Source organism: Lycium ferocissimum, chromosome 5, assembly GCF_029784015.1.
Source record: "Lycium ferocissimum isolate CSIRO_LF1 chromosome 5, AGI_CSIRO_Lferr_CH_V1, whole genome shotgun sequence".
In the NCBI taxonomy this organism is placed as follows: domain Eukaryota; kingdom Viridiplantae; phylum Streptophyta; class Magnoliopsida; order Solanales; family Solanaceae; genus Lycium; species Lycium ferocissimum.
The window spans coordinates 3,201,931-3,214,242 of NC_081346.1; positions in this window are offsets into that span (position 1 = coordinate 3,201,931).

A 12,312-nucleotide genomic window follows, 5' to 3' on the forward strand; every position below is an offset into this window, starting at 1 on the left:
AGGCACCTGCTAAAATAAATATATTAAATCTCTTTCATAAGATATATGGCTTAAAGTTGTTATGAGATGAAATTTCATTTCCTTGAGCACAACTCCTCCGATTAGCAAATCTTCTTCATTGTTGTGATTTGTGTCGTTCATTCGTCAAAAAATCGACACAGTTAGGTTGTTTCTATGTTAAATACCGGCCTTGTTGGCTTCTAACAAATATTTATATTCCTTTTTTTTTTTCCACCAGTGTTCAGTGGCCACATTGGGGCTGATTAAATTTGGATTTGCGATCGGCACATTGGTTTGCTTTTATGTTGAATATGACTTTGTTAGCTTCTAACAAATATTTACCGTCCTCTTCTTTTTTTTTTCAATTCTCCATCTAGCGTTAGGGGCCCTGACTAAATTCAAATACGCTCCAAAAAGTCCTACATTTACAGGTTAAGAACACCCTAACAAAAGCGACTCCGGGCTAAGGGGAATTCGAACCTGAGACATCTAGTTAAGGATAAAGAATTACTTAACACTCCACCAAAATCCTTGTTGGTAAAACACTTGTTGGTTTGCTTGTTTATTTACAATCTCCAATAATAAGCCTAAGCGGGTAAAACTATATATTCTCCTCTGTGATAAGTCAGACAGCAAGTAGACAGTCGAATTCCACTTCTAATTCTTTGTAACCCTGCGCTTTATGCTAATTGTAAGTCGTTTTAATGCTCCATAGTTTGTGAGAAGGCTTGGAAGCACACTTCACTTGACTTCGAGTATTCCAACGTCCATTTTCGATCATCGCATTATTTAAAACTTGCCATGTTTTTTTCATCATTCTTCACACCTCCAACCTCAGGAACGACTTTGTCTTTCCCCATCATTAAGAATACCTATAAGCTCTATTCAACTATTCCAAGCTTACCCCGGACATATCCTTGTAATCTAAACAAGAAATCATTATCTGGAATCAGAGACAACAAAACCCATCTCAAGGTTCAAGATTCAAGATTTTGGAAATCTTTCAAAGTTAAAGTCTTTGATTCAAGTTTTAAGGATTAGGTACGAGAGTTACTATCTACGGGGAACATCATTGTTCTTCCCCACGCCATAATCCATAAATTATGATTCTCTACTAAAACTAGGGTTTCTATACTCATGCCTGCATAACCCCTAGGTCCATGTCCATGATTATATTATGTATGAATTATTATAATTCCATTATTTAGTTCTTAATATTTCTTTATGATTATTGAGAACTACCGTCATCCCGAAATCCATATGTTGTATTCCATGTGTCTTTTATATGTTTTTAAATAAAAATGCTTATTTCATGAATATCCTACATGTCTACAAGTTCTCTTACGCAATTGCATTATATAACTATCTTCATGCCACAGACTCAAGATACATACTTTAAATACAAGTTATTTCATGAAACCACATGTTATTTCTGCTAAATCATGATTACAAGACAAGTAAGGCTAATCAACAAAATCAATGGCTTCTTAGCCAATTATATCATGTTCATGTTTTTGGGAGTTGCACGAATTACCGAGAAGGCTCGGGGAGAACAAACTATGTAGCCACCGTAGGACAAGGATCGCTCCGCCCGCCTAGGACGCATTTCCTTAATTTGACACCGAACGATCCATCGTGCACGTTACCACCTTATACCGGCAAGGTATTGGCTCGTTAGTCCCATGAGAAATTTAATTCCCACGTATCCACGTGGTGATATCATGTCGCTTGGCCATAAAATGCTCTCCTACTTATCATGTTTTACTTATCGTTGTATACATATATATATATATATATATATACGTACCCATGCTCATGCCTACGTTCATGTCCGTGTTTTCGCCTACTTCTATCATGTTATTCCACGTCCCGTGTCATTTCTTTCGGGCCGTTTTACATACCAAGACATTCAATGTGTCGACACATCCCCTTTTATTGCCCTAGCCTCGCATTTCACGGCGTGCACGGATGAGTAGGACGACGCCCAAGCACAGATCCGCACGCACCAACTTATCGCGAGCCCCATCTCATTCGTGCTTCGTGCATCGTCTTTCTTTATTTAATTTTCGCATCTGGGAAGGCATGTCACCTTGTCCCAAATAAGCATGTTACGTGTTTCGCACCATGTTGTATGTTTCATGCATACACGTTGTCATGTTGGGGACGAGTCAAGCCAGCTTGCCGGACTCATTTTTTTATGATATTTCCGCATTCATGACTCTACCGAAGTACTTATGTTTAATATTATGACTTACTATGTTTTATAAAGCTCATCATGCACTTTACGTTATATTTTTCGCTCACGATGCCTCATGATGATTCGAAATAAGCCACGTGTTCGGCGCGTCACACGCAATGTGCACCGAGGCCGCGTTACGCCTGTGCCATGGTTCGAGGCGTACACAAAGCCTGGTATCGAGCTCAGGTTCATGTCTAGGGAGTCTATGAAATCGTGTCTGAAGGGGTCACTTTTATACGTGTGAGTGGCCCCATACATATAAATAAGCGACTCACCAAGACATTCGCATCGTCTCCCACTTCTTTCATATTCTCCAGACGCGTGCGTTATTTTTAGGATGCCTTTCTAACCTCGTGCATGTACGTATTTTCGTAAAATGCCTGCGAAAAGGAACACACTAGGAAGTGCCACAAACACGCCCAAGGGGTTACCGTGTAAACAACTCGCGACAGCACTGCCCGACTCGTACAACACCCCAACCGCCTCCTACGCTTACACCCCCATCGATTCCCAAGGATGTTAGAATGCTATCAATATGCTCACACAACCGGTAGCAAATTTCTGTGCCCAATGTCGTGAATCCGGGTCAAGTTCTCAGAGGTACTGGAGAGTTTTCTAAGACTAAGGACTTTCAGATGAATCCCCTGGGCCTTACGGACAAAGAAAGATGAGACCTCGTGACTACATCGATGTCGAAGATCTTCGTGATTATGACACATAAACCGACAAACATTGGGAGCTCATCGCCCAAGGTGGCATTGCTAGCACCGGTATGAATCAGCGGGAATTATCCCGAGGCGAGATGCACCCGACGCTACGGGATGAATTCACGTTGTATTCCTAATCACTTGGCGGCCAATGTGGCCGTGCTTGGCGTTGCCAATTCCCGAAGCTTAAACGTAACGGGCAGTGTCGGCCTGTGACTACTATTTGGAATTTGTCGGCCTGCTAAGCATGCTCCACATATGGCACCGGGATACGAGGGCAAGGAGCGGTGAGGTTTGTCGGGAGGACTCGATTCCCATTTGTACGACGTCAACATCGTCGCACACGTAACGGGGGAATGACCACTTCCAAGATGGTCGTTTTCGAATTGCACGAGACAAGGCTAAATGAGGAGGAAGCCTTGCAGAAGAGAAAGACAAGGAATTCAACAAGAGGGTCAAGCTCCACGGACAAGCCAATGAAAGAAACAAGAAATTCTTTAAGAATGTCACAGACTCGCTCCGTCCATGCCAGTGCCCCAAATTCCCAAGTTTCGTAATGATAAGAAGTGCACTTCGTGCCATCAAGTTCTTACTCCCAAAGCAGCGCGGGCCGGGCCGACTTATAACCATCCGAAATGAAGAAAGGTAACAAGAGACACCTGTGCGAATGTCGCGCGGGCATCACCGATGTTCCGCGAGATGGCCGGGCGGTTATTTTTCGTAAAGACCGTCCATCGCTGAAGACAGGTACCGGAGGTAATGTGACGTTGTACCATAAATTCAGCACTCTCCGTCACACCGTGCTTCAAGCACAAGTGTTACCCGCAAGTGTCCCGGGCACGAAGCGGTGCTATGGTCGAACCGTTGTACGCACGATGCATCGTCGAGATACGCAGGCCAGAGCGCATGTTGCCACAGCACACTCGTCGCTACTTTTAAAGCATATGCCTCATTGATCCGTTATCCGTCCCGTATCTTACGTAACCTCATACAAAAGTTTCGTATCGAACGAAAAATTGTACGAACCTCGATGTCCACCCCGCTGTAAATCACCATAGCTAGACGCATTTATAGGGGTTGCCCCGCTTAGTCTATCACCGCAACCATACCGATTTAGCGAATTAGAAATGGTAGACTTCTGGCGTGATCATGGCATGGACCGGACACCATGTTACGCTACACAAAGACGTTGTAAAACTAAAGTCAGAAGATTCGAATTTCCTAATGAGCCACCATAGAATCGAGGCAATTCAAAAGAGGTCAAGGTGCAGATTTATTTCTTACCTGGGTGCTTTAAAAATAATTTCCAAAGGTTATATCTACCACCTGGCCGAGTCAAGGATTCAAATGCCCGCACTCCAACTCTCCGTACCGTCCCGCCTGTAAATCAATTTCCGCAGGTCTTTCCCGGAAGATCTTCCAGAGTCCCTCCCATTAGTGAGATTGAATTTGGAATTGATATACTCTCGATACTCACCGATATCTATTCCCGCCAAGGCTGCATCGGTTCCTAAAAGAGAGTTAAAAAGAAAGTTAAAAGCCCACGAAAGATCTTCGACAAGTGGTTTGTTTAGGCCTAAGGTTTCGCCACGTGGGTGCGCCTACCTTTATTTGTCCGAAAGAAGGATGGTTCCTTACGTATGCAGACCACCGCGCTCGAACAAGGTCACTATTAAGAACAAAAATTCTCCTCCCTGTATTATGACTGTCGGACCGAACTTCGCCGTCGCCCAATGTTATTCAAAGATCGACTCCCGCATCAGCTATTATCGCTTAAAGGTTAAGTAGTTTATATTCAAGATCGCTTTCAGAACCCGTTATGGCCATTTTGACTTTCGTTATGTCATTCGGGCCGACAAAAGCAGCCACCGCTTTACGGGACCTTGCGAAATCGTGCTCTTCAAGCCTTATCTCGACTTATTCGTCATCGTCACCGACGATATTCGTATTCTCGCAATGAGGCCGACTGCGTTAACATCCGGTATCAGTGTTACGTACCTAAAGATCGCGAAATTTTTAAAATTTTCAAAGTGCGGTGCTTTGCCAAGCCGCTGGCATTTCAGCGCGCGATCTCAGGAGTATGTGTTAAAGCTTGATTCCTCGAAGATTGTCACAGAAGGCTGGCCCGTACCCACTTCGCTCCGATATAAGGAGTTTCTTGGGTCCGGCAGTTATTATAGGACGCTCGTTGAAGGATTTTCCTCTACTTCGCTCCGAATATCAAGTTGACCCAAAAGAAGGTTAAGTTCCAAATGGGTCGACGTCAGAACCGTTCTTTGAAATAGCTTGAATAGTTACATTGACTTCGCTCCGTTCTTTGACGCTACCGTAAGGAACCGAAGGGTTCGTGGTTTATCAGGATGCTTCTCGCAGCTTCGGTCTCGACGCGTCTTAACGCAATTGCAGCGTCAGTAGCCTATGCATCTCTGCCGCCCATGTTCACGAAAGTTAATTATCCGACTCATGACCCGTAGTCATGTGTACCGTAGTTTTTGCACTTCTTAAGATATGGCGTCATTATTTGCATGGGACAGCATGTTGATATTTTCGCGCATCACAAAACTCGCAGATATCTTTCGGCCAGTGAGCCGAATCTAGGCAGTAAGGACGGTTTTAATCGCTATGATTATGACGTGGATACGCCTCATCATTCGGGGAGCGAATGTCGTAGCCGACGTTCTGGGCCCTGCTGCCTTTCTCCACGGGGAGTTTAGCCCACGTTGACGCATAAGAGAGTTATGACCAAGGAAGTTCACCGTTTGGCTAGTCTGGGGGTTCGACTTTTGCACCGAGACGCAACAAGAAGCTGTTTCGGTATTGTGCAGCTCTTTCCTCGTCAGTCATTGTCAAAGAGAAATGAAGCAAGGATCCCCACTTGTCACACCGAGAGCAGCGCATTCACAAGCACAAGACGAGCTGCTTTTGGAACAAGACGGGGAGATGACGCAAAGCACTCTGAGGTACCGAGTACAGATTACGTGTTCCGTACGTACTGTCGAGAGCGAATCATGTCAAAAGCTCACAACCTAGTATTCCCATTCACCCGTGTTCTACTAAGATGTACTATGAGACCTGCCGAGATTATCGTGGAATGATATGAAGAATAATGCAGACGTGGCAGCCATGTCCGACCAGCGCAAGTGAAACCGAACACCGCAGGCCCAGCGAAGTTTTGGCTCGGTATTACCGATATTCCCCGTCTCGAAACGGGAAACGATCATTACGGACTTTGTATTAGGTCTACCGTTCTCACCAGACATGACTCTTATTTGAGTGATCGTTATCGGTGCTTACCAAGTCGGCGCACTTTTATTTACCAAGACCACGTATTCACAGAAGACATGCTAAGTCGTATGTTAATGAATGTTTACCGTACGGGACCTTGTTCCGCTTGCTTCGTATCGTGGTGCCTGGCCATTTTGCCAACTCGAAAATCCTTTCGTAAAGGATTGGCACAAGGTGAATCGAACACGGCACGCCATCCGTTACGTATGGCCAGCAGTAGCGTACTATTCGTACCCGAGGATACGTCGAGAAGACGCGGCTCTCGATTTCAAAGGTACTCCGATGATCACTTGCCTCTCATCGAGTTTTTATGATGTCGCTATCATGCTAGTATTGGGATGGCACCATTTCAAAGCTCGTACGGCGTATGCGCAGGTCACCAATTCGTTGGTTCGGTCGTTAAACAGTATCGTTGTGGTTGGGACTTGGTCTATCAGCACGTGACGAAAGCCGTCGATTCAAGACACAGCCCACCTTAGCCGTGTTCACACAAACGGAGGCAGCGGGACTTAGAATTTCAAGCGATTGGATTGTAAGGCCTTTGCAGTCCACCTGCTTTTCTATGAAAGTATATTTTACAAGAAAGCAAGCTAGTCCCGTACATAATGGGACCTGCACCCTCACGCAGCGTTCGTCTAGTAGCTTATGAACTTGAGTTGCCACAAGAGTTGGTCGCTGTTCACTCCCAAAGAGCCCATGTATCCATGTTGACAGGTTACAGGAGACCCGTCGTTGGTCGTCTCGGGCCGATACCACATTGGGCGATGATGGCCTCACCTACGAGGAGATCCCTTAGGTCATTCTTGATCGTTGCTCGGCAAGACAGAACTAAGGAAGTAGCCTTAGTAAAGGTCTTATAAGCACGTAAAGTCACAGGCTACACGGGAGGTCAAGACATACGAAATCCGCATATCCTCACTTGCTCGAATAGCAAGGCAGACAGACTTCAAGGTAAATACCTTTAGTATCTGTATGCGGAGGTCCCTTATGTATTCACCACGTTTCACGTTCGAAGTCTTATTCTCTATTCATGTCTCATGTTTTAGCACCTCCACGTTCATTGCATTAAACCATGTCATGTCGCTTTTCATGTTCCATGTTATGTTTCTTCACGTTCATATATTCAAGTTATGTTCATTTTGATAATTAACGATCCAAAGAGGGAGACATTGTGAACACCGTGCATTCGGGCTAAGATTTCGAGACTCCAAGACTATAAGAAGGAACTCAATTGGTAATGGCTATCAAAGCTGAAACCCAATCAAGACAGCGTAAGAGTCCCGAGCAACAATGCCTGAAGCTTACCCTATTGTTGTTTTTGCTTGTAGTCGAACGATATCGTCTCACTCAAATGATGATATTTAAACATATGTAAGGAATTTGGGAAAATTTCCTTCTTGAAAGTTGTATCTTTGAAATATTTGGCCCAAGATATTATAGAGGTCAAAAAGACATCTATAAAAATTTATGCCCGTTTTACTAAAATAGTGTTCGCCGATTTACTACGAATTCACGATCGTAAAATTGCCCCGCAGAGCCCAAATCACCTGATGATTTACGAAGGGATATACGTCCAGAAAACTTTTAGCGGGTCGTAAAATAGAAGCGTAAAACGGGTCCGACAGCCAATTTTAAAACTTCATTTTAAGGCTTTTTCACTTCATTCTTCACACCCCAAGCTCCTGTAATCCACTATTCTCTCCCTATCATCAAGAACACCAAGGTAAGCCTATTCTAATCATTCCAAGTCAATTCTAATATATATCCTTGTAATCTAAACAAGAAAATCATCATTCCTAACCTAGGTTTTCAAGAAAACCCATCTCAAGGTTCAAGATTCAAGATTTTGGAAATCTTCTTCAAAGTTAAAGTCTTTGATTCAAGCTCTGACACATTGTGCATGTAGAGAGTTACTATCTACGTGTGGGAACATCATTGTTCTTTCCCCACGCCTCATAATCCATAAATTATGATTCTCTACTAAACCGGGGTTTCTATACCATGTGCCCTCATAACCCTAGGTCCATGTCCATGATTATATTACGTATGAACACATAATTCCATCACCGAGTGCTCCCTGAATATTTCTTTATGATTATTTGTGAATCCGACCACATCCCCGAAATCCATATCTGTATTCCCATGGTTCTGCATGCATGTTTTTAAATAGGCCAAACCTACTCAGGGACATCTCATATCATTCACTCTTTCACTTCTGAGCACTAAAGTGGACCTTGTTTCATTTAGACACCTCAGTGGCAATACCGTCTAAGTTTAGACAATTTTTGCACCACGCATGTCACAGGTTAGTCACCAAAAAACGTTGCCAGTGTAACCTTTTTTTTAATCCTATGGGCAGCCAAATCAGAGTTGTCATTTCCCTTTATATATATCATCTTCTCACTTCAAATTAAATCCAATTTAGCCCTAATTTTAGCCCCTTTTCACGATCAATTTTTCCCCCAAATTCAAGCTAATATTTTCCGCTTCTTGCTAATATTTTCTAGCTCACTGTTTCTTCATTCTTCCATTGTTGTTACTATTATGTCGAGTTTATCCGACTCTTTCTACGGAGTTTTTTGGCGAACATGCCCGATATTGTGGTATTGCAGTACTTAAGCATTATCGAAGACTTCTTTGACCCAATTAAACCCAAAATGCATATTTTTTACGTTGTAAAATACCAAAGGTAAACTTATATCTTCATTCATTCCTTATTTAATTATTTATTAGATGATTAACTGTGGGCTGAAAATTGGTTTCGAGAAAACGGTGGCTGTGATTATTTCTTTGACGGAAGATAGTACCTGTTACAAAGCAAGAAAGCTATTGGGTTTGCTCAAGAAGTGAAGTGTTTTTGAAGAGAAAAAGAATTTACCAAGAAATATGCTCATTGTTGCCGGTTTCCAGGATGTTCGGGATATGGAAAATCAAGCCAAATTGTTAGGACTTGAGCAAGACAATACGTGCTCCTTAAGTACTTGCCTTTGCTTTGCTAAGTTGTAATATCATAGGATTTCGGAATGCACTGTTGTATCGCATTGTTGTAACAATTTTGTATTTTGGCATGGTCAACTTCGTCATCAAATACCATGCAAAACCAAAGAAGATTTTGAATGAAATGAAATGTTGTTTTGTCTACACCGTATTTGCCAACAATGCTATTTTGAGCTCACACAACAGCATAAAAACCCCGCTTCCAATAAGTTTATACATATTATTGCCAACAATAGTAGGTCAATGTTATTTAACACCAATGCTAGCCTATAATTACATTACAGAATCGTTTAAACACCAACAACAATGTAATACGTGGCACAAAGTAACCCCCAAATAGTAGCTAATATATTAACACGCCAGCAACGAGCTCAAAGTTAGCATACAAGTAGCCAAAAACAAACATTAAAATACTGCAAATTGTTTCATCAAGCATACAAGTATATATCGATTGCCAAAATAACCATCTAAAAAGAGAAATTGTTTGGTGCCATATTACACTGCCAATTAAGTACTACATCCTATCCTAATACCGCTAGTTCTTCTTCTTCTTCTTGTTCTGCCATCTCGCTTCAATTAGGGTCGGCATCGTACACTTCCTTGTTTTTCCATCTCAATCCTCTAGCTTTATAACCAAGGTCTACGCATGTTAGACTTGCATCCTTGTAAGTTGAACCAGCTTAATCCTTTGGCTTGATGTTCCTGGCCGCATTTTGTGCGTAAAAATGAAGCATAGTCGGGCTTTGTTACATGTAGTTGTGTTTTAGACCAAAGTTAGAAGGATTGCTAACTAAAACGCCCCCGAACTTGGCACGTTCTTGCAACTTTAGTCCCCAAACTATTGATGGACTTCAATACACCCCCAAACTCTAAGCAACGTGGTTTTATTACACCTCTACCCTGAACAGTGTAGTCACCGCGTCAAGCCGTAAAATAAGGCTTGTGTGGCCTCCATGTGTAAAATATTAATGCCACATGGCATTTTCATCTTATGTGTCCTCCACATAGATAAATTGTTTTGAAAAATGTAAAACCGATTTTTTTTTTTATAAAAAAACTGAACAATGAAATATTTATTTTAAATCAAAATATTTGATTTAAAAAAAAAACCGAAAAATACAAGCTTTAATTAAAATATCTCGTAAAAAATGGATTTTTTTTTTATAAAAAATGAAAACTTGATGTTTTTTTTAAAAGTTGTCCTAAAATTCAGATTTTCATGATTCTTTTAAGACATTTCTTTAAAAAAGAAGCGAAAAAATGGATTTTTTTTAAAAATGTAGAAAACCCGTTTTTTTTTAAAATAATCCCGAAAATTAGATTAGTTTTTAAATCTAGAAAAAATTATCAGCTTTTTCACTTTATTCTTAAAAAAAATCAAAGATTCCGCATTTTAAAAAAAGTCCAAGTTTTTAACCAAAAATTCAATTTTTCAGATTATTTTTTAGAAAAATGAGTTTATTTAATTTTCCAGATTGTTAAAAAGTCCAAGTTTTTTAATTAAAAAAAAATTCCAGATTTTTTTTTTTTTTAAAATAACGGGTCTCTCAGTTTTCAAGATTTAAGAAGTTCCTGATTTTTTAATAAAAAATTCGGTATTTATTTTTAAAAAATGGGTTTTCCACATTTTAAAAAAATAGTTTTTTTAATTTTAAAATTTATACTTTTTTTATGAATTTTCCAAAATTGATTTTTCTTTTTAAAAAAAAAAAAAAGCCCGACGTGGCTTTGTCCGTCACGCGCTCGTTGGCGGATCGCACTATTCGTGCCACGTGGCGGCTGTGGGATGAATTAAAACCCATTTTGTCAAGTTTAGGGGTGTCTTGAAGTGCGGCAATAGTTTAGGACTAAAGTTACCGTACCAAGTTCGGGAGGGCGTTTAGTTACTTAAACCGTTAGAATTGACTTACATTTAGTATTTGAGTTCCACTTGTACTTGTGTATATACCAAATCAACATCAACTGCCTTCGTGTCCCCTACTCACAGGTGTTCCTCTCCACTGCAACCTTGGCTCTGCCATCCAAAGAACTTGTCTTCTTCTAGGGAGGTAGTTGACTTGTTATTTCTCTTGTAATAGGAATACTTGTATCTCAGGTGGAATGGGCTTGAGCTTCTAACTCTTTGATTGATTCACCCTCCTAACTCTAGTTGTATCATCACAACTTCGGCCGGTGTAAATTTAGGCTTAAGCTTGTAGGTGCGGTTGGCTGTGTGCTTCTCGCAGGTCTTGTAAACTTTGGCTAGGTGCTTCGCACTTTGTCAACTCGTACATTTAAAGGCAAAAAGTAACCAACTTAAAAACCCAAAATACATGATAAACAAGTTAACCAACTCAAAGAAAACTATTTTACCTTGCAATATTTCTTGTTATGTCCTTGTTGATGACACTTTGAACAAGTTATTTTCCCCCATTTTCCGACACCTTTCCATACCTCATCTTTTTTTGTTCATCTTTGCCTTTTGTTCTTTTCTTCTTCTACTTACTGCATCGGGGTTTAGGTTAGGAGGCTCAATCTTTGGATTGTTTGTTTCGTGCCACATCTTCATATTTGGAATTGGTTGGATGAAATGACTATATGCCTTTAAGAATGTATCCTTCCTATACCAATGCTCCACAAAGTGTTCGTGCTCTAGTTCTATGTGGTAGTATGCACAAACAAAAGACGTCGGTACGGAATTCCTCTCGCTGCCAAGTTCTACAACTACAACTCTTAAGACTATGTTAACTGTATGCCTATACTCACCCTCTCAACCAACATCAGCATTCCAAAGAACCTTGCGTGCCCACCCCTAGCCATTTCCTTATTATCCTCTAAGGTAAGTCTAGCCATAGGTGAAATCTCGTATATCCAAGTGTTGGCAAACTTAATCATGTCACATTGTCTAGTCATTATCTTTCTCCTAATTTCCTCCAATGGTTATAATTGATTTGTGTCTACAAGACAAGATCCATGAAATGAAGGTTTCACACATGTTATTCTCAACAACATCACACTTAGAATGCTCTTTAAAGTATGCCCTCACCCATGATTTTTCCACAATGCAATAAATCAAAGACAAATATCTTTACCAAGTTTGCTCAT